Source organism: Scyliorhinus torazame, chromosome 1 (assembly GCF_047496885.1).
Source record: "Scyliorhinus torazame isolate Kashiwa2021f chromosome 1, sScyTor2.1, whole genome shotgun sequence".
NCBI lineage: Eukaryota > Metazoa > Chordata > Chondrichthyes > Carcharhiniformes > Scyliorhinidae > Scyliorhinus > Scyliorhinus torazame.
This window is the reverse complement of record NC_092707.1, coordinates 371821408-371845548: the sequence shown is the minus strand read 5'-3', so window position 1 is coordinate 371845548 and position 24141 is coordinate 371821408. Positions and strand designations below refer to the sequence as shown.

The window sequence follows — 24141 nt, the reverse complement described above, 5'->3', positions numbered from 1 at the left end:
GTGAGACTAAGTTTTCTCAAAAATACATATAATATTCACGAGAAAACAAAAGAATGCAACATCTCCGCAAACTGAACAAATATATACTTTGTCATAAAATGCACTGTGGCATATTTCTCATTTACTTTCTCTCTAGGATGGCTCCACATTAGAAAACAAGAAGTACAATGGGACTCTGAACCAATGCGACAGAAACTATGCTTGGCTTAAATATCTCCTGCAGCACAGAATGACACTATATACACAAATGAGCGAGGCTAACATTAATATTATTTCCCTGTTCTTGATATCCTTTGATCTCATGCTTTTTCATTACGAGGATCAATTGTGGAAATGAACTAATTTGTCACTGCTCATGTCCTCAGTCAGTACTCATTTCTGAAAACCAACAACAACTTGTGAGAGTTTGCTTACTTATTTACAGGTGAATGGGGTAAAGCAGAAATTAGTATTATTTTGGTACCATTTATAGCATCTATTTTTCGTGGACGCTTTAGTCTTACTGCTAATGATTTTAGAAATATGAATATGGACAAAACTAAATAATGAATGAAAAGGACTTATTTATCAAAATTCGGTTAAATAAAATTAACAGGTATTGAAATGCAATGGCCCAGATTTTGTGTTCAGTAATGGTGACCACATTCTTTGCTGATCTCAAAGAAAGCTGTCCACAAAGACCTATCAAGATCTGAGGCATTGGCTGCATCTTTTTTGCTCTAAAATTAGTTGCAGTGTTGGTTGCTAATGATTGCCAGCATCTCACTCAAGTGATGTCAGCAAGCAGGCCAAGCAACCAATCACATGGAAAAATCCCCACAGACAGCAAACAAGGCAGTGGCACGTAGGTATCATTATTCACTCCTTATAATTTTCTCCTTATAATTTTACAGAAAATGAATTTAAGATTGAGATATGTGATTAAGGTGGAAGCTGAAATATCATAAACAAACTTTGAAGAAAATTATTTTACAAATCTATTGATTTCTTAATCATGAAATGGAATGGAAAGTGGAGATTCTTCTCAAATCTAAAATAGATTTTTCGGCCCAGAGAGGTTGTTCAATCGTAATTATGATTTAGTTTGGCATTAACAACCCAGTTACAGATCATTCAAATAGGTGTAATTTGTTCAAGGGTATTAACTGTGGGAAAGAGCACAAAAATTGGAAGCTCACATCAATTCAATGATTTCAAAGTGATTTCCAAGTGTATGGCCTTCAACGGTGCACCCTGGATAGGATCAGAATCTCTGATACTGACTTCTAGATTTTCGTATCGAACTGTGCATTTTGAAGATGCCACCAATTGCTTTTTCTTTCACAGAGTAGTGATGGAAAACGCCAATGGCTTTGTGGTCAATACTTCCACAAAATCTGGGCCAACATAAATTGGCTGAGCTCATTTTGGATATGAAAGTTATTTATGCAACAGGATCAAATGTTTCTTGTGCTCTGCGAGACGTAAACCCAGCATCCCATTTTTAAAAGCGTTATCACAACACATATTATTCTCATAAATGCACCTACAGAGCATGTTCATGTTGGGAGTTGGGAAACCTTTCAAGTAGATATGTAAGAAGCTATGGTACAACTCTTATTGCATGAAACCATTTACTTCAGTTTCTATACAATAATCATCCTGTATGATTTTCAGAGTTATTTTGCTTCAAGTGAAGGGTTTTGCATGATTACTATTCCGTGTTGTTTTAACCGCCTCTGAAGGAGGGTAAAAAGACTGACAACTAGAAGAACCGTGAAGCAACTTAAGCGCTGAAATTTGTAGCTGTAAATGCCATTTTGTAAATATACTTGAACTGTTCAATAAAAATGCATATATCAGACCACAAAACATTTACACAAGGAAATGGCCAGTTTCCGGAACCACAACTGGATATTGTGAAAGTAATTAATTCTGACATCAAAGTTGGGGATATGAAAATTGAAGTAGGGCATGCATTTATATAGCAGTTTTCACCACCACCGGATGTCTCAAAGCACTTTACAACCATGGAAGTGCTTCCTGAAGTGTCGTGTAGGAACATGACAAATGGTTTGTAGAAGGAGGACTACTCCAGGCCAGTGCTGTTCATTTTTAAAATTGTTTCAATACAGACATATATTTGCACTTGTATAAATATAAATGCATCAATTTGTAAATCACAGGCTTGAACATAAAGAAGCCTCTACATACTTGCCAGGCTGGAAAAATAGTTTTGCAGAATTTATTTTAAAGTAGACCGACAATCATATTGACGTTTCGGGGAGATAAATTGGATAGCTCTTGAAATTGGGCATGGGGATCACAATAAGCAATTAACTCAGGCCTGTTAAAGTGATGCAAGCAGTAGTAAATGTCATGCTGTGTGCTAATTATAATGATTGTGGTGTGCAGTCCAGTGTTCAAAGCAGTGTTAAGCAATTGCATTTTCCGCAGGGGGTTCATGTGAGGCCAGAATCATTTGAAGCTCGCCTGCACTACTTAAAGCTGGAATTTGCTTCTTAAAGGTGAGACTCATTTTTGGCTGCGACGGTGGTTATGTGGTAGCGTGGACCCTTTGAGGGTGTGGGTTCCACGGGCCACGTGACCGGCTCAGGGCCAGTTGCTGGAGAGTACTCGAACCCTGGCTAATGGGGAGTTTGTACAGGGTCTGGGAGCAGAACCCATAAGACCATAAGACATAGGAGCGGAAGTAAGGCCATTCGGCCCATCGAGTCCACTCCACCATTCAATTAAGGCTGATTTCAACTCCATTTACCCGCGCTCTCTCCATAGCCCTTAATTCCTCGAGAAATCAAGTATTTATCAACTTCTGTCTTAAAGACACTCAACGTCCCGGCCTCCACCGCCCTCTGTGGCAATGAATTCCACAGACCCACCACTCTCTGGCTGAAGAAATTTCTCCTCATCTCTGTTCTAAAGTGACTCCCTTTTATTCTAAGTCTGTGCCCCCGGGTCCTAGTCTCCCCTGCCAATGGAAACAACTTCCCTACATCCACCCTATCTAAGCCATTCATTATCTTGTAAGTTTCTAATAGATCTCCCCTCAACCTCCTAAACTCCAATGAATATAATCCCAGGATCCTCAGACGTTCATCGTATGTTAGGCCTACCATTCCTGGGATCATCCGTGTGAATCTCCACTGGACCCGCTCCAGTGCCAGTATGCCCTTCCTGAGGTGTGGGGCCCAAAATTGCTTACAGTATTCTAAATGGGGCCTAACTAATGCTTTATAAAGCTTCAGAAGTACACCCCTGCTTTTATATTCCAAGCCTCTTGAGATGAATGACAACATTGCATTTGCTTTCTTAATTACGGACTCAACCTGCAAGTTTACCTTTAGAGAATCCTGGACTAGGACTCCCAAGTCCCTTTGCACTTCAGCATTATGAATTTTGCCACCGTTTAGAAAATAGTCCATGCCTCTATTCTTTTTTCCAAAGTGCAAGACCTCGCACTTGCCCACGTTGAATTTCATCAGCCATTTCTTGGACTACTCTCCTAAACTGTCTAAATCTTTCTGCAGCCTCCCCACCTCCTCCATACTATCTGCCCCTCCACCTATCTTTGTATCATCGGCAAACTTAGCCAGAATGCCCCCAGTCCCGTCATCTAGATCGTTAATATATAAAGAGAACAGCTGTGGCCCCAACACTGAACCCTGCGGGACACCACTCGTCACCGGTTGCCATTCGAAAAAAGAACCTTTTATCCCAACTCTCTGCCTTCTGCCTGACAGCCAATCGTCAATCCATGTTAGTACCTTGCCTCGAGTACCATGGGCCCTTATTTTACTCAGCAGTCTCCCGTGAGGCACCTTATCAAAGGCCTTTTGGAAGTCAAGATAGATAACATCCATTGGCTCTCCTTGGTCTAACCTATTTGTTATCTCTTCAAAGAACTCTAACAGGTTTGTCAGGCACGACCTCCCCTTACTAAATCCATGCTGACTTGTCCTAATCCGACCCTGCACTTCCAAGAATTTAGAAATCTCATCCTTAACAATGGATTCTAGAATCTTGCCAACAACCGAGGTTAGGCTAATTGGCCTATAATTTTCCATCTTTTTCCTTGTTCCCTTCTTGAACAGGGGGGTTACAACAGCGATTTTCCAATCCTCTGGGACTTTCCCTGACTCCAGTAACTTTTGAAAGATCATAACTAACGCCTCCACTATTTCTTCAGCTATCTCCTTTAGAACTCTAGGATGTAGCCCATCTGGGCCTGGAGATTTATCAATTTTTAGACCTCTTAGTTTCTCTAGCACTTTCTCCTTTGTGATAGCTACCATATTCAACTCTGCCCCCTGACTCTCCGGAATTGTTGGGATATTACTCATGTCTTCTACTGTGAAGACTGACGCAAAGTACTTATTCAGTTCCTCAGCTATTTCCTTGTCTCCCATCACAAAATTACCAGCGTCATTTTGGAGCGGCCCAATGTCAACTTTTGCCTCACGTTTGTTTTTAATGTATTTAAATAAACTTTTACTATCATTCCTAATGTTACTGGCTAGCCTACCTTCAAATTTGATCCTCTCTTTCCTTATTTCTCTCTTTGTTATACTCTGTTTGTTTTTGTAGTCTTCCCAATCTTCTGACTTCCCACTACTCTTTGCCACATTATAGGCTTTCTCTTTTGCTTTGATGCATTCCCTAACTTCCTTTGTCAGCCATGGCTGTCTAATCCCCCCTCTGATAACCTTTCTTTTCTTTGGGATGAACCTCTGTACTGTGTCCTCAATTACTCCTAGAAACTCCTGCCATTGCTGTTCTGTTTTTCCCACTAGGCTCTGCTCCCAGTCGATTTTCGTCAGTTCCTCCCTCATGCCCCTGTCGTTACCTTTATTTAACTGTAACACCTTTACATCTGATTCTACCTTCTTTCTTTCAAATTGGAGATTGAATTCGACCATATTATGATCACTGCCTCCTAAGTGCTCCCTTACTTTAAGATCTTTAATCAAGTCTGGCTCATTACATAACACTAAGTCCAGAATGGCCTGTTCCCTCGTGAGCTCCATCACAAGCTGTTCCAAAAAGCCCTCCTGTAAACATTCAATGAATTCCCTTTCCTTGGGTCCACTGGCAGCATTATTTACCCAGTCCACCTGCATATTGAAGTCCCCCATGATCACTGTGACCTTGCCTTTCTGACATGCACTTTCTATTTCGTGGTGCATTTTGTGCCCCTGGTCCTGACCACTGTTAGGAGGCCTGTACATAACTCCCATTATGGTTTTTTTGCCTTTGTGGTTCCTCAACTCTACCCACACAGACTCCACATCATCTGACCCTATGTCGTTTAGTGCTATTGATTTAATTTAATTCCTAATTAACAAGGCAACCCCGCCCCCTCTGCCCACCTCTCTGTCTTTTCGATAGGTTGTGAATCCCTGGATGTTTAAATGCCAGTCCTGAACCCCCTGCAACCATGTCTCTGTGATGCCTACCACATCATACCTGCCAGTCACAATCTGGGCCACAAGCGCATCTACCTTGTTCTGTGCACTGCGCGCATTTAAATATAGCACCTTTAATTCTCTATTGACCGTCCCTTTTTGTTTTCTTATTGTGGTGGACCTTGGTTTACTGGGCCTTTCCATACACTGTCATATTTTGTGGGATGGGGCAATCGTAACCCTGTATTCCTAAGCAGCTCCGCTCCCCGCTGATTACTTCACCTCTTGTTTCCCTGACTTTCCCAGACAGTGTAGACCAGGGAGCCAAAATGTTAATACCTGTTGTATAGTGTTCAGTGCCTGTTACCTATCTGCCTTTGCTTTTCATCAATAAACCCACTTGTTAACAATGGGAAGCCTCCAGTGTTTGTTGAGCCACCACATTGGCGACGAGGTAGAACATTTCGATCTCTGTTGTTTCAGTTGTCGTGAATTGAAGGGGGGAAGGAAAGAACAGTTGAAAAAGTAGAGAAACTTCAGCAAGAGTCAGAATTATTTAAACCGTGAATGGGAGTGCCTATCATTGGGAAATCAGACCCATTTGATCAAATGGCTGAGGACTGGAGTCAGTACATCGAATGGCTCTGTTATTTTTTTACCGCAAATGAGTTCACATGCGAGGATGAGCAGAAGGTGATACTTCTGACAGTTTGCGGGCCCCAAAATATAATTTGATTAGGAACCTCACCCCCAGGAGACACCCGACTCAAAGGTTTTTGACCAGATAGTGAGATTGATTGAAGAACATTTCAACCCAATTATCCTCCGCCATTCTAAGTTTAACTCTGCAGTGAGGGATCATGAAGAGTCTGTCTCGGCCTTCATAGCCAGGTATCACGAGCTTGCTGAGCACTGTGAGTTTGGGTCGCACTTAGCGACATGTTGCGCAATAGACTGGTTTGTAGGATCCATAAACTTAACATCCAGAAAAAGCTTCTGGCGGAGACCACAATTCCGTTGGAAAAAGCGATTGTGATAACTCAGGTGATGGACAGCACAGAAAAAGGTTCCGAGAAGCTTCATAGCATGGCTGAAGGGGAGATTATATAGGTGTGGGACGGTATGGTCGCGAGATCGGCGGCGGGATCACCAGGAATGATAATTGACCATATTGAGGAAGAATTTAGGTTTGCTGACATTTTTGGGTGCAGGGATGTCTCATATGGCCTTGGTCTTTTCTTCCAAGGAATGCAATCCGATGCATCAACGCAACATCCGAGGTACATCACTTCTGAGGCCTGAAAAATACAGTTCTCGCATTTTAGGCAGACCCGTGCATCACAAAACCCCTTTAATACTTCCTCTACTCTGGTCATATGTTCTTCTGGTGTGCTACCATTGACTAGTCATCAAGGTAAACCATCACCATAGGAATTCCCTGGAGGATATTTTCCATCGCGCGCTGGAAGATAGCGCAGACTGAAGCAATGTCAGCCACATGAGGAGTGGAGCATTGGCGACCTCCAAGTTGGAGTCAACAAGTTCAGCTGGCATCGTGAATACTCCTGTAACTCTGTTCAGCCAAAGGGAACCACGGACTCCGCTTTCTGTTCAACCAGCTGTGCCTGTTGAGGCCGGTGAGGCTAGTTTGCCTTTGTTGAAGTTGTGCCTCCTGATCCAGCACCGACTGTTAACCACTCGATCACCCAAAAGAGTGCCGAGCCTGTGGCATGGCTATGGAGGTCTGGGAGGACCCGGAGCTCTCCGGACCAATTGATTTTTTGGTGGATTTATTTTGTAATTTGGGGTAGTTGTAATAAGGGACTTGTGGGGGGGGGAAGGATGGTGTAGCGTGGCCCTTTTGAGGGGCTGGCTCCACGGACCATGTGAACGACTTGGGGCCTATAGCGCAGGAGTGCATGAGCCCTGGCCAATGGCGAATTTGAGTGGGGCCTTGGAAGCAGGACCTCAGGTAGTGCAGACCAGTGAGCTGAAGTGTTAAGACTAGTTTTATAGTGTTCTGTGCCTGTTACTTAACTGCCTTTGCCTTTCATCGATAAACCCCCTTTTTAACTATTGGAAGTCCACAGTGTCTGTCTCGAGCCATCACAGGTTGGAAGTGGTAAAAGAGGAGTTAAAGGCCAAGGAGAACCTACATAAATGATGCAGCAAGCCAGGGAGTAGGCTCTAGCTTTCTCCAATGCTGCGCTGATACAGGAGGTGCAGAGAGAAGAGAGGTCCTCTTCGCTTAGGGGTGTAGCTCATGCTCTAAACAGATACGAAGAACGTGATGAGAGCACATATCCATTGCGGCCAATGTCAGCAGTCCAGCTCTGAGGAGCTGGCAGTGCCAGAAGGTGTTCAATGCACTCACAGGAATGATTAAGGTCATTGAATGTATCATCACATGCCTTATCCTGTCATCTGCACCATTCGCCTTACACACTACACAGTGTTTTTCAAACTATTTTGCCCGGGCCCATTTTTACCAACCGGGACTCATGCCGGCCGACCTTCGCGACCCACGCCGGCCGACATTCGCGACCCACCATTTTCTCTTACTTTTCATACGCGAGGTGAGGCTGGCTTATATTCTATAGTCTAGAGTAGCGAAGAATGAGAATTGACCTAATTGAAACAGACAATAAATATTCTCTCAGGACTCTACAGAATAGATGCAGAATGTAAGTTTTCCTCAGATCGGTGGTTGACTGCCTAGGGATATAGTCTGCAAATTACAACGTGACGATTTTAGACATAGATGAGGAGGAATTACTTAACTCAAAGTATTGTCAATCTTTTTAATCTCTAAAATTCACTATCAAAGAGAATTCTGCAGGCTCAGCGTTTGAGCATATTCAAGTTAGATGCAGGAAGACCGAGTTGAATTTTTTGAAAAATCTTCTCCTGGGTCAGCGCGCTGGCGTCAGGAGGAGGCGTCATTTCTCTCTGGGTTCTGTGCATGGGCACTGACGAGGGGGCACACATGCGCAGCACGTCTGCATTTTTAAAGCAGATCACTGCCGTCATACTTAAAGCCGCTCGCAGTCGGCATTTTAAAAAATCGGCTGCTGCGCCTGAATTCCTGCGATTGGGAACGCCGCAAAGGATGGCTCCACGACCCTCCCGACACCCGCACCCGAGCCACCCACGGGTCGCGACCCCCCCACTTTGAAAATGCCTGCACTACACTACTCACCATAGCTACGCCACTCACCTCTTAACAATCCTCACATATCTCACAGTTTGTACAATATAGTAAGATAGAAAATAGGAGAATTAATTTGGTCCTTCGAGCCTGCTCCGCCATTCATTATCATCATGGCTGATCAACTGTTCAAGGGACATCAGCCGCACACTTCCCACCACACTCACTGATACATTTCCCTCTCTCTTGCTGGTTAATGTGGCCCATTGTCAGCCACAGCGTTGCTAACTAGTGGGGGCAGGCACAGCTTATTGTGTCCACCACCATGGAGAAAGCAGTGCCAACATTGGGCTGAAATCAGAGACAATTATTTAATGTTCCTGACTAACCCACCTTCTCACGTCTCTGATCCAGCAACGTGTACCATTTACAATCTGTGTATTATGTAGCCACACACTTCCTGTTTTCCCCTTTCTCTCAGCCCAACCTGGCCCTTGTGCCTCTATGCTTCCAGATATCCAATACCTAGTGCCTGGTAGGCGGGTGTGCAGAAGGCTGCAGGTTTGGAGGAAGTAGAGACTGATGCAGAAAAAAGACCATCATCGATCTGCCACTTGCAACCACCAGCCCAGATACTGGCATTGCACGTAGTTTAATGAGTAGATTTGAGGCAGAACACACACATTCTGAGTTAGCATGCATGAGTGGCTTGCAGCCAAGGGCAGGGGGAAGGGTGGCACATGTGCCAGCTCTGTGAAGGTGGCATCACAAGAGTTCTGTTTTTGAGGGTGGGGGTTACAGATTCATAATAGTACAGAAAGAAACCATGTGGCCCGTCAAGTCCATGCTAGCTCACTTCGGAGCAACACAGTCAGTTCCACCCCCGCCCTAATTTCCACAGCCATGCAAGTTTATTTTCCTTGAGTGCCTGTCAAATTTTACCTTTGAAATCATTGGCCATGGCTTCTATGTCTACTTCAAAGGTGTGGCCGATAAGAAAACGCTGATGAATCTGAGGTGTCTTGTGCATTGATTGGCCTGCCACTGACAAGGGGCATGGAGCAGGCAGCTCCAGTGTGGCACAGGACATCATGCAGAGCTTGCAGGCAATTCTTTCCAGTGTGGAAGTGGTGTCTGCCTCCGCAACTGCATTTAAAGGCCTGACAATGATGATGATTATGATGGTCAATCTTTCAGCCTCCATTGCAGCACAAGGAGAAGCCATGCAGCTTCTGAGTGCTGCAGTGCAAGCTCAGACTGAAATCACAGATGGTTGCCCTGCAGACTCTGCAGACTTAAACTGTTGTCCTTGTGGCTGCAATACCAGTGTTCCATGGGGCTTTCAGAGTCTCACAGTCATCAATGCACAATCTTGTGCATTGATTGTGCCGGCACAATCAATGCACAAGACACCTCAGATTCATCAGCTTTTTCTTATCGGCCACACCATTGATGTAGACATAGAAGCCATGGCCAATGATTTCAAAGGTAAAATTTGACAGGCACTCAAGGAAAATAAACTTGCATGGCTGTGGAAATTAGGGCGGGGGTGGAACTGACTGGGTTGCTCCGAAGTGAGCTAGCATGGACTTGACGGGCCACATGGCTTCTTTCTGTACTATTATGAATCTGTAACCCCCACCCTCGAAAACAGAACTCTTGTGATGCCACCTTCACAGAGCTGGCACATGTGCCACCCTTCCTCCGCCCTTGGCGGCAAGCCACTCATGCATGCTAACTCAGAATGCGTGTGTTCTGTCTCAAATCTACTCATTAAACTACGTGCAATGCCAGTATCTGGGCTGGTGGTTGCAAGTGGCAGATCGATGATGGTGTTTTTTCTGCTATCTAGACTATGGGCTAGATAGTTAATGTTAGTTTACTTAGAGTAGTAGAGAGGCAACCCAAAGGCAGATGTGTGCTTCGTTACTGAAGTTCCATAAATCTTATTGAACCAACGCCTACGTTTGGTGTATGCTTGATCATTTCACTGCATCGTGTTGCAGTCCGTGTTACCCCAGGGTGAATAACATGACATGATACCAGGCGTGGCTACTGCTTCTAAGTAATTTACCTTCGAAAATTCACTGACGACCAGCAACTGCCTTCCAGCGGCATGGAAAAGATCCAGGCACCTCCACAGCTCCGGATCTCCGGAAACCTTGGCGCCAACTGGTGGGTCTTCAAGCAGAAATTCAGTCTATACCTTGAGGCTTTGGGTCTCGAAAGTGCGTCCGATGCCCGAAAAATCGCACTGCTACTGTCGACTGAGGGCGACCAGGCCATCCAAATCTTCAATTCGCTCACTTTTGCAGACGGTGAGGACACGACCAAGTTCCAGACCGTCTTAGCCAAATTCGACAGTCACTGTGACGTCGAGACGAACGAAAGCTTTGAGCGTTATGTCTTCCACCAGCGCCTTCAGGGTAAGGATGAGCCTTTCCAGTCTTTTCTCACTCATCTTCGCATTCTAGCGCAATCCTGCAACTACGGTGACACCACTGAGTCCCTCATCAGGGATCAGATCGTGTTTGGCGTCCACTCCCACGCCCTGTAGGAGCAGCTCCTAAAAATTAAAAATATGACCCTGCCAGTGGCCATCGAGACGTGCAAAGTCCACAAACAGGCAAAAAGTCGCTATTCCCGCCTTAAATCGGCAGAGCAGGACCAACTTGCCTCCCACGAGGCTGAGAGTGTACAGGCCATCGCCCGAATGCGGCGCCTGAGTATCGATGAAGGCGGCTATTTTGCACGCTTTTCCAGGGGTCCCACGCATGTGCACCACGGTCGAGAGAACAAAGCGGCCGAAGACTACTCTACGCCGGTTCGAGCGGCGGCTGACCGCACTGCGCATGTGCGACGATGCACCGAGCATCACGACGTCGACGTGATGACGTGCCCCAACTGCGGCACCGCCCATTTAAAGCGGCAATGCCCTGCAAGAGGCAGGCGATGTCTCAACTGCAAGAGGGACTTGAGGCTGTTTTCGTTAGAAAGAAGGTTAAGAGGTGACTTAATTGAGGCATACAAGATGATCAGAGGATTGGATAGGGTGGACTGTGAGAGCCTTTTTCCTCGGATGGTGATGTCTAGCACGAGGGGATATAGCTTTAAATTGAGAGGAGATAGAGAGAAGACAGATGTCAGAGGTAGGTTCTTTACTCAGAGAGTAGTAAGGGCATGGAATGCCCTGCCTGCAACAGTAGTGGACTCGCCAACACTAAGGGCATTCAAATGGTCATTGGACAGACATCTGGACGATAAGGGAATAGTGTAGATGGGCTTTAGAGTGGTTTCACAGGTTGGCACAACATCGAGAGCCGAAGGGCCTGTACTGCGTTGTAATGTTCTATGTTCTATGATAGGGGGCCAGCAATCCCAGTTCCAATGCAGACGCGTTCGAAGTGTGCTGCTGGGTTTGGAACCTGATCCCGTCATGGATCCAGAGCATGACTGTTCCGGCCGTTCATGTACCTGACCTGGATCACCTTCCAGTGCTGCAAAGGATGCAGCAGATCAGAACCCGGCCAAAGCTACCATATGATGCTCATGCTACTGATCTGCCCGTGCTCTCTCCGAAGGACGGTGTTCTCATCAAGTTGCCTGGTGGAGGCTAGTCAGCTCCAGCTGTTGTTGTTCGACAGGCTGCTCCCAGGTCGTTTGTGGTTCGCATGGCTGATGGACCTATTGTCAGGCGTAACAGAAGGGCACTACGCAAACATGCCTGCCCACCACCGGATCTCACGCTCCCAGATATCGTTCTGCCTTATCCGGACTGCTCGCTCCACGAGGCCACCAATCTGGCTGCATGCCAACCTGTCAAGACACCATCATCCCCACCTCCACCTCTCAGGCGGTCCACAAGAATCCGGCGACAGCCCCAACGACTGGACTTATAAATACTTCCCTTGTAGATATACTGTTATGTTTCTGCACGTTAGCCACCTTACATGGACATATCCATTCACTCACCAATTGCTGTAAATAGTTACCTTTGTAAATATGCCGTATATGCTCTAAGCAGCTGACAATTTTTTTTTTAAAGGGGGGATGTCATAATATGCACCCATGCACATCATGAGGTAAAAACAGGCAGTGACAGACACCCAGGTGAGCCAAACAACATACAGAACAGAACATGACCAATCACCAGGCAGAACACCAGAGGGGGGCTTCCAACTATAAAACACACACCGCATCAGCACTCTGCCTCTTTCCACTGGTGACAACTGTAGTGACAGTCAGGGTGTACAAATCATTCAACACCTTCTACACGTGGATCAGAGCTAGCCTGGTCTAGATAGTTAATGTTAGTTTACTTAGAGTAGTAGAGAGTCAACCCACAGGCAGCTGTGTGCTTCGGTACTAAAGTTCAATAAATATTATTGAACCAACGCCTACGTTTGGTGTATGTTTGATCATTTCACTGCATCGTGTTGCAGTCCATGTTACCCCAGGGAAAATAGCACATGATGTAAATCCAAATTTTACCAACTGTAAAGAACTCCTCAGAGCAGTCAACATTTCTACAAACTCAACAGAACCGGTGAAAGTAATAAACAACTGGCCTGCAATCTGATGAAGATTCCTTTAACTAGCATTAGTGAGGGAGAGGGGGGGTTGGTTGTTGTGCTGCTTTATGTTCCGCTGTGTATGTTGAGGGAGGGTACAAACTGGAGCAGCAAGGTCTAAAATGGCAGTCCTGGCGTCAAATCAGCCTGAATGCTGATTGACATCATAAACTGACTACACCTGGCACATGCTTGCAAAATCCATGCTAATACCCTCACCAAGATGGGGTTCCACGGTGACTTTCGGTTGGGCGATGTGAAGGGAAGCATAAGTGGTGTTTCTCCCGATGATCCTTTTTACAAGTTATTTCTTAATGCGCCGATATATTGTTACTTGCTGCCACGAAAATTAATTGAAACACTCAAGGAACAAGTTTTAAACATTTTTTCCCAAGAATTTAAAACCGACAGGCCGGTAAATATTAAATGGTAACAATACGCCTGCCGAGATGGCGGGCGAATCCCTCTCACTTCTAACAACCGAAACTCTGAGCAAGATTCGAGTCAGAGCTCGACAAACAGTGGTGAAGATAGCGCCTGGAGCTGCAAAATTAATTGGAAGAATCCTTGGGTCCTATTCAGTCCTCCCTTGACACCATTTGTTTAGCTGTTGGCTCTCATACCAGCACCCTTACCGACGTCGAGACGGCCCTTTTGGAAAACCGCAACAGGATCAGTAGACTAGATACCAGGCTGACTGCAATGAGCATGGAGAACGTGGCGTTGCGGGGCAAAGTTGATGAGCTGGAAAACTGGTCAAGACGACAAAACCTACGTATAACAGAAGGGACTGAAGGCTGAGCACCAACGCAGTTTATGTCAGAATTATTCAAAAAGGTGGTGGGGGAAGATACATTCCCTAAACTCCCAGAGCGTGACCGACCCCCACTGTACCCTTCGGCCGAAACTTGGTGACCCCCGGTGAGCCATTGTAGTCCGGTTCCATCGCTACAAAGATGAGCAATTTGTTTTTCGGTGCCCAAAGGCGCACGACTGTTACTTTTTATTTTCTTTGTAAAAAATAAATTTAGAGTGCCCAATTCATTTTTTCCAATTAAGGGGCAATTTAGCGTGGCCAATCCACCTACCCTGCACAAGTTTGGGTTGTGGGGGCGAAACCCACGCAAACACGGGGAGAATGTGCAAACTCCACACGGACAGTGACCCAGAGCCGGGATTGAACCTGGGACCTCGGCGCCGTGAGGCAGCAGTTCTAACCACTGCACCACCGTGCTGCCCCGGCGCACTGCTGTTACAACCCCCGCGGAGTTCACGGGGTGCAGACCATCCGGTTCCCCGTGACCTCAACAGAGTATGAACGTCCCCGATAATGGGGCGGGGCTTCCCCTTTTACAAGGGGAGCTCACAGTGTATAAAAATCCCGGCCTGAGTGTAGGTCAGGGCGGGGGACCCTGCAGGGAGTGGAATCGTTAATGTACGTATCAATAAACCTTTAATTTTGCATCCTACCCTTTGTTCCAAATGGTCATTCTGTGCGGATTCTACAACTGTGATTTTACTTACCAGGGACACTCAATCAGGATCTACTGAGACATGAGTGCAACCTGGCAAGGAGGTTGATGTGTTGGGTGTTCTGGATCACATACAGGTCACCAACACTTGAAATAGTGCATCACTATTTTATTGAATCATTAACTGTTTAAGCATACTTAGACTGTGGGTTAATACGATACTAACTTTACCTAAAGACCTCTGCCTTGTCCTAACCAGTCGATGCACTCAGCACATGGTGAATGTCTGTGTTGCAGGCTGTGAGCTCTGTCCTCCTGGCTAGCTGCAACTCGAATGAGCGGGAACTCTGATGCTCCCTGTCTTTATAGTGCATGTGCTCTCACTGGTGATTGGCTGCGGTGTTATGTATGTTGATTGGTCCCATTGTGTGTCCATCAGTGTGTGTCTGCACCATGATATACTGGTGTATATTATGACACCCCACTTTTATAAAAAATGTACCTGCGTGGCAATAAATAGTGTATAGTGAATGTTCCTGACTACGTGTGTGCGAAATAGTTACAGGACTATGTACATAAAAACTAAGCTATTTACATGGGAAGGTGCCTGGTGCAGAAAAAAAGTGTGTCACAAGATTAACGAGATGAACACTATATACAAACCACTTGAACGATTAAACGGAAGAACAGAACAAATCAGAAAGTCCATAAGTCCACAAAGTTCACAAATTAAGTCTCTGAGGTGGGCGACGAATTCTGGTTGACCGCCTCAAGGGTGGGTCGGGAGCCGCCGCCTGAGGAGCGGGCTGGACTGCGTCAGAGTGAGGAGGATGCAGAGTGACCGGAATCTCTGCATAGTCCAGGTCAGGGTCAACAGGAGGGCGTGGCAATGGTGGAGGATCATGTAGCGAGCGTGGAACGAGACGAAAGGCACGTCGATTGCGGCGCAGAATGGAGCCATCTGGTAGACGAACCAGGAACGAGCGGGGAGCCACCTGCCCAAGAACCACAGCGGTTGCAGACCAGCCACCATCCGGAAGATGGATGCGGACGTTGTCATCTGAAGCCAGAGCAGGGAGATCAGCTGCACGGGAGTCATGAGCTGCCTTGTGCTGTGCACGAGGCAGTTGCATTCGTTGAAGGGCCGGAACGTGGTCGAGGTCTGGGACGTGAATGGACGGCACCGTCATCCTCAGGTTGCGACCCATGAGCAGCTGGGCTGGCGACAGGCCAGTGGACAGTGGGGCCAAGCGATAGGTCAACAGGGCGAGGTAGAAATCGGACCCAGGGTCGGCAGCCTTGCAGAGGAGCCTTTTGACGATGTGGACGCCCTTCTCTGCTTTGCCGTTGGATTGGAGGTACAGGGGACTGGATGTCACATGCACAAAGTTGTACCTCCTGGCAAAGTTGGACCATTCCTGGCTTGCGAAGCAGGGGCCATTGTCCGACATCACAGTGAGTGGGATGCCGTGTCGAGCAAAGGTGTCCTTACAGGCACGGATGACTGCAGATGATGTGATGTCGTGTAAACGTACCACCTCCGGGTAGATTGAAAAGTAGTCTACAATCAGGACATAGAACATAGAACATAGAACGATACAGTGCAGTACAGGCCCTTCGGCCCACGATGTTGCACCGACATGTGAAGTCCAAAAACAAAAGCCATCTAACCTACACTATGCCATTATCATCCATATGCTTATCCAATACACTTTTAAATGCCCTCAATGTTCACTACTGTTGCAGGTAGGGCATTCCACGGCCTCACCACTCTTTGTGTAAAGAACCTACCTCTGACCTCTGTCCTATATCTATTACCCCTCAGTTTAAGGCTATGTCCCCTCGTGCTAGCCATTTCCATCCGCGGGAGAAGGCTCTCACTGTCCACCCTATCTAACCCCCTGATCATTTTGTATGCCTCTATTAAGTCTCCTCTTAACCTTCTTCTCTCTAACGAAACCAACCTCAAGTCCATCAGCCTTTCCTCATAAGATTTTCCCTCCATACCAGGCAACATCCTGGTAAATCTCCTCTGCACCCGTTCCAAAGCTTCCACGTCCTTCCTATAATGAGGTGACCAGAACTGTACGCAATACTCCAAATGCAGCCGTACCAGAGTTTTGTACAGCTGCAACATGACCTCATGACTCCGGAACTCAATCCCTCTACCAATAAAGGCCAATACGCCATAGGCCTTCTTCACAACCCTATCAACCTGGGTGGCAACTTTCAGGGATCTATGTACATGGACACCGAGATCCTTCTGTTCATCCACACTTCCAAGAATTTTACCATTAGCCAAATATTCCGCATTCCTGTTATTCCTTCCAAAGTGAATCACCTCACACTTCTCTACATTAAACTCCATTTGCCACCTCTCAGCCCAGCTCTGCAGCTTATCTATGTCCCTCTGTAACCTGCAACATCCTTCCGCACTGTCGACAACACCACCGACTTTAGTGTCGTCTGCAAATTTACTCACCCACCCTTCTGCGCCCTCCTCTAGGTCATTGATAAAAATGACAAACAGCAACGGCCCCAGAACAGATCCTTGTGGTATGCCACTTGTAACTGAACTCCATTCTGAACATTTCCCATCAACCCTCTGTCTTCTTTCAGCTAGCCAATTTCTGATCCACATCTCTAAATCACCCTCAATCCCCAGCCTCTGTATTTTCTGCAATAGCCTACCGTGGGGAACTTTATCAAACGCTTTACTGAAATCCATATACACCACATCAACTGCTCTACCCTCGTCTACCTGTTCAGTCACCTTCTCAAAGAACTCGATAAGGTTTGTGAGGCATGACCTACCCTTCACAAAGCCATGCTGACTATCACTAATCATATTATTCCTATCTAGATGATTATAAATCTTGTCTCTTATAATCCCCTCCAAGACTTTACCCACAACAGACGTGAGGCTCACCGGTCTATAGTTGCCGGGGTTGTCTCTACTCCCCTTCTTGAACAAAGGAACCACATTTGCTATCCTCCAGTCCTCTGGCACTATTCCTGTAGCCAATGATGACATAAAAATCAAAACCAAAGGCTCAGCAATCTCTTCCCTGGCTTCCCAGAGAATCCTAGGATAAATCCCATCGGGCCCCGGGGACTTATCTATTTTCAGCCTTTCCAGAATTGCCAACACCTCTTCCCTACGTACCTCAATGCCGTCTATTCTAATAGCCTGGGTCTCAGCATTCTCCTCCACAACATTCTCTTTTTCCTGAGCGAATACTGACAAAAAATATTCATTTAGTATCTTGCCTATCTCTTCAGACTCCACACACAACTTCCCATCCCTGTCCTTGACTGGTCCTACTCTTTCCCTAGTCATTCTTTTATTCCTGACATACCTATAGAAAGCTTTTGGGTTTTCCTTGATCCTACCTGCCAAATACTTCTCATGTCCCCTCCTTGCTCGTCTTAGCTCTCTCTTTAGATCCTTCCTCGCTACCTTGTAACTATCAAGCGCCCCAACTGAAACTTCACACCTCATCTTCACATAGGCCTCCTTCTTCCTCTTAACAAGAGATTCCACTTCTTTGGTAAACCACGGTTCCCTCGCTCGATACCTTCCTCCCTGCCTGACCGGTACGTACTTATCAAGGACACGCAGTAGCTGTTCCTTGAACAAGCTCCACATAGTCCCTGCCCAGCACGTGGAACAGGTCAATGCCAACCTTGGACCAAGGGGACGTGACCAACTCATGGGGCTGTAGGGTCTCACGTGGTTGGGCCGGCTGGAACCGCTGACAGGTGGGGCAGTTGAGCACTGTGTTGGCGATGTCGTCATTGATGCCGGGCCAGTACACTGCCTCTCGGGCCCATCGGTGGCACTTCTCCACGCCAAGATGGCCCTCGTGTAGCTGTTCCAAGACGAGCTGGCACATTCTGTGTGGGATGACAATGCGGTTCAGTTTCAGTGGAACACCATCGACTACCGCCAGAACATCTCTGATGTTGTAGAACTGCGGGAATTGGCCCTTGAGCCACCCGTCTGTTAGGTGGCGCATGACACGCTGTAGCAAAGGGTCAGCCGCTGTCACACGGCGAATTTGGACAAGGCGTTCATCCGTGGCAGGTAGATTGGAGGCCACGAAGGCCACATGGGCGTCATCCTGGCAGACGACTCCCGCTGGGTCACACGGGCGTCATCCTGGCAGACAACTGCCCAGGAGAGAGCGTCGGCCCGGCGTTTATACCAGCTGGAAGTCGTATCGCCGGAACTTGAGCAGAATACGCTGGAGGCGAGGCGTCAAGTCGTTCAAGTCTTTCTGTATTATATTGACCAGTGGGCGATGTTTGGTCTCGACGGTGAATTGGGGAAGGCAGTACACATAATCATGAAACTTGATGACACCGGTGAACAGGCCCAGGCACTCCTTTTCTATCTGCGCATAGCGCTGTTCCTTGGGGGTCATAGCGCGTGACGCATATGCAACGGGGGCCCATGGTGAGGCCTCATCACGTTGCAGGAGCACTGCCCCAATGCCAGATTGGCTGGCATCGCTTGAAATTTTTGTCTCTTTCGCTGGATCAAAAAAGGCTAAGACCGGGGCCGTGGTGAGTTTGGTTTTGAGTTCTCTCCGTTCGCGCTCGTGGGCAGGAAGTCATTGGAAGTCTGTCGTCTTCCTGACCAGGCTCCTGGGAGCCGTGGTATGAGAGGCGAGGTTAGGAATGAACTTCCCCAGTAGGTTGACCATGCCCAGAAATCGGAGGACCGCCTTCTTGTCCTCTGGCATTTTCATGGCTGTGATAGCAGCCACCTTGTCCGCATCCGGTCACACACCCAACTGAGAGATGTGGTCCCCTAGGAACTTGAGTTCCGTCTGACCAAAGTAGCATTTGGCTCTGTTGAGGCGTAGGCCCTGCTCCCGTATGTGTTTGAACACGCGCTGGAGGCGACTGACATGCTCCTGCAAGGTGGTGGACCAAATGATTATGTCGTCAACATAGACGCGATCACCTTCAATGCCTTCCATCATTTGTTCCATGATCCTGTGGAACACTTCTGAATCCGATATGATCCCAAACGGCATTCTGTTGTAACAATATCTGCCAAAGTGGGTGTTAAAGGTACACAGTTTCCTGTTGGATTTGTCGAGCTGGATTTGCCAGAATCCTTTCGAGGCGTCAAGTTTGATGAAGAGCTTGGCGCGAGCCATCTCGCATGTGATCTCTTCGCGCTTGGGAATTGGATAATGCTCCCTCATGATATTGCGATTCAGATCCTTGGGATCAATGCAAATTCTCAGCTCGCCGGAAAGCTTTTTTACGCACACCATGGAACTGACCCAGTCGGTTGGTTCCATAACTCTTGAGATCACTCCTTGGTCTTGGAGGTCCTGCAGCTGCTGCTTGAGGTGGTCCTGGAAGGGTGCTGGGACTCTGCGAGGTGCATGCACCACAGGCATGGCGTTATGTTTGAGTAGGATCTTGTAAGTATATGGGAGCGTGCCCATGCCTTCGAAGACGTCGTGGTGCTGGTCGATGATGGCGTCGAGTTGCGCCCTGAAGTCAGCGTCCTGAAAGGCAGGCGTGTCATCAGGAGAGAGAGAGAGTGAACTCTTTGAACAAGATTCAACAGCTTGCACGCCTGTGCGCCAAGCAGGGAGTCCTTCGAGGAGCCCACAATCTCGAAAGGAAGGATGGCTTTCCGTGACTTGTGCGTCACTTCAAGTTGGCACGAGCCGGTAGCAGGAATGATGTTGCCATTGTAGTCCAATAGCTGGCAGGCTGATGGAAGGATGGCTGGTTTGACACGAAGGCTTTGGAAAGCAGACCACGCCATGAGATTGGCGGAGGCACCAGTGTCCAGGCGGAATCGTATTTGGGACCGGTTGACCGTCAGGGTGGCACACCACTCATCGTCTGGATCGATGCTGTATACCGACAGCAGATGGTGTCTTTGCTTCGGGGACAGCCTGTTTTTCGTTACGACACCGACTCGAAAAGGCGCCTTCGGGTCCTCGGTGTCACTGCTGTGTGGGAGGTCTGCATCGGACTCGGTGACCGTGGGTTGAATTGCCCGAACATTCCTGCGAGGTTGGCTGAAGCGATGGGAGTTTTCAGGCTGAGCTGCTCGACAGAAGGCAGCATAGTGGCCAAGTCTTCCCCATCGTAGACATTGTCGAGATTTTGCGGGGCATTGCCGCTTTAAATGGGCGGAGCCACAGTTGCCGCACGTCGTGTCGTCAGCACGTTCGCTGCGCCACCGCGAATGCGCAGTGCGGTCGAGCGTGGTGCGTGCCTGCGCATTACGTTCCTCAATGTCGCCGTCCCCTCGTTTGGTGCGCCCAAGCGCAGGAGTCCGCGAAAAGCACGCAAAATGTCCGCCCTCATCCAGGCTGAGGCCCTGGAAGTGCTCAATCACTTGGACCCGTTCCGCCTCGTGGGGACCTTGCCGCGCCGTTTCAGCCGCTCGTATATGGGAATACCGACTTGTGGCGTTTTCATGTAAGACACAGGTCTCGATGGCGGTCGCTAGGGTGAGTTGCTTTACTTTGAGGAGCTGCTGACGTAGGGGGTCCGACTGAACACCTGAAAACAATCTGGTCGCATATCATGGAGTCGGAGGTAGGCTCGTAGCTGCAAAATTGCGCAAGGATGCGGAGGTGCGTGAGAAAGGATTGGAAAGGTTCATCCTTACCCTGCAAACGCTGCTGGAACACGTAGTGTTCAAAACTTTCATTCACCTCTACGCTGCAGTGAGTGTCAAACTTGAGGAGGACCATCTTGAACTTCGTCTTATCTTCATCATCTGCAAAGGTGAGAGAGTTGAAAATGTGAATGGCATGGCCCCCGGCCGTGGAGAGGAGAAGAGCAATCTTTCTGGTGTCCGAGGCGCCCTCCCTGTCCGTGGCTTCGAGGAAGAGCTGTTTGAAAATCTTCCAGTTGGCCCCGAGGTTGCCGGCGATGTGGAGCGGCGGTGGCGGGCTGATGTTGTCCATGTTGCACGATGACAGAATGCTGGCGGACGGCAGATCACTTGCAGGTAGGTCTATGAAATGCTAGTATCCCACCCCTCCTGGTATCATGATGTGTTGGGTGTTCTGGATCACATAAGTTCACCAACACTTGAAATAGTGCAACACTATTTTATTGAATCATTAACTGTTTAAACATACTTAGACTGTGGGTTAATACAATACTAGCTTTAACTAAAGACCTCTGCCTTGTCCTAACCAATCGATGCACTCAGCACATGGTGAATGTCTGTGTTGCAGGCTTTGAGCTCTGTCCTCCTAGCTAGCTGCAACTCGAACGAGCGGGAACTCTGATGCTCCCAGTCTTTATAGTGCGTGTGCTCTCAATGGTGATTGGCTGCGGTGTTGTGTATGTTGATTGGTCCCACTGTGGGTCCATCAGTGTATGTCTGCACCATGATATACTGGTGTATATTATGACAGAGGTGTGCAGCATTCAACAACATCAAGACCACACTGTACAAGAAAGGAAATGGCTTCGGGCTGATTCACCCTGCCCATCTCCACATCACATTTAGCGGAGAAGATAACTTATTTGACGCAGCAGGTGAGGCAGACTCTTGCCATCGACAGCTCATACTTAATTTTTGATGAGTTTACTACGTTTGTGGTTTTGTTTTTGGGTATCAGGGGCGGGATTCTCCGATATTGGCGCGATGTCCGCCGACCGGCGCCAAAACCAGCGCGAATTAGTCCGGCATCGCGCCGCCCCAAAGGTGCGGAATTCTCCACATCTTGAGGGGCCGAGCCCTCACCTTGAGGGGCTAGGCCCGCGCCGGACTGATTTCCGCCCCGCCGGCTGGCGGGAAAGGCCTTTGGTGCCCCGCAGCTGGCGCGAAACTGACTTTGCCGTGCGGCGCATGCGCGGGAGCGTCAGCGGCCGCTCACGGCATCCCTGCGCATGCACAGTGGAGGGGGTCTCTTCCGCCTCCGCCATAGTGGAGACCATGGGGAAGGCGGAAGGACAAAAATGCCCCCACGGCACAGGCCCGCCCGCGGATCGGTGGGCCCCGATCGCGGGCCAGGCCACCGTGGGGGCACCCCCCGGGGCCAGATCGCCCCGCGCCCCCCCCAGGACCCCGGAGCCCGCCCGCGCCGCCGTGTCCCGCCGTCCCAAAGGTGGTTCAATCCACGCCGGCTGGCGTGGGTTTTACAGCGGCGGGACTTCGGCCCATCGCGGGCCGGATAATCGCCGGGGGGCCCACCAACCGGCGTGATTCCCACCCCCGCCGAATATCCGGTGCTGGAGAATTCGGCAACAGGTGGGGGCGGGATTCACGCCAGCCCCCGGCGATTCTCCGACCCGGCGGGGGGTCGGAGAATCCCGCCCCATGTGTTTGAATACCTGTATAGGTCATTTCATATGCTCAAAATTAAGGGTATGTTCGACGGTTTGTTTACACTAGAGCTCTTACTACACGGTTAGAACAAGCAACTTTCCAATGGCGTATTATATAACACAGTTCACATGTCGGGGGATTGCCTCATCAACAAGGTTGGTTAGACTATGGATGTCATGTAAAATGGAATACCTGCTGCTTATCTTGTTTATAAGGGCGAGCTTAGGATTTGATTCATGGTTTTATTTAGTTAAAGGCTTATTAGCGCACTGTTTGGTTTTTGTTCTCATGGTTTGGGAGTGTGATGATTGTTCTGGGCATGAAGTGGGATGGGAGGTATTTCCTGCGTTGACAGTAATCAAAGATCTTTTTTTATTTGGCCATTTAATTATATAATGGATCCTCTTGGCTTTGCTTCCTTTGCAAGATTAAAACTCTACACTCAAAGTACTTCCCCTTATACAGGTGAAGCCATTTGTCCCCGCTGTTCTTTGCTCAGGCAATAGAGCCCCTGTCAATAGCCTTGAAGTCATCCAAACGGCTAAAGGATATCCTTCAAGCTGGTGTCCTTAAATGCTGATGACCTCCGATCATATATCACTAACCCGTGTTAGCCTGTGTTGATGGCATAAGGAATATTTTCAGCACCTTTGGCTCGTTCTCAGGCGATAAATTGAATATCAACAAAAGTTAGTGTTCCCCAATTAACTCCAGTGCCAAACAAATCCCCCAAGAGCTTTGCATTTCAACAATGCCCCAATGCACAAGAAAACACAGATTTACACAATAGAAAAAATAATGCATAGCATGGTTTGAAACAACATTACAGAAACTTAAAAGAATGAAATGTGATGGAGGGAAATTATGATACAAACTATTGAGACTACAACTCGGTAAGTTTTCCTTTCGGAGGATTCCATTTACAGTCGGACTATCAGTTATGTATGTAATGCTCCTCTGGCTTGCATAAAAGCAAATTAATGCGGATGCTGGAATCTGAAACCAAAAAGAAAGTGCTGGAAAATCTCAGCAGGTCTGGCAGCATCTGTAGGGAGAGAAAAGAGCTAACGTTTCGAGTCCAGATGACCCTTTATCAAAGCTAAAGATAGAGAAAGTGGGAAATATTTATACTGTGGAGTGAGAATGAAAGATGAGTCATAGCCACAGAAACCCAGGGAAACGGGGTGCTAATAGCCACAGAAAGCTAGGGGAAAGA

At 47.8% G+C, this 24141-nt stretch overlaps 1 protein-coding gene across 3 annotated transcripts in view; it reads right to left on the bottom strand.

Annotated features, from left to right (window-relative positions):
- LOC140426578 (regulator of G-protein signaling 7) overlaps positions 1 to 24141 on the bottom strand; it is a 699692-nt gene that overhangs the window by 8617 nt on the left and 666934 nt on the right. The window lies entirely within an intron of this gene.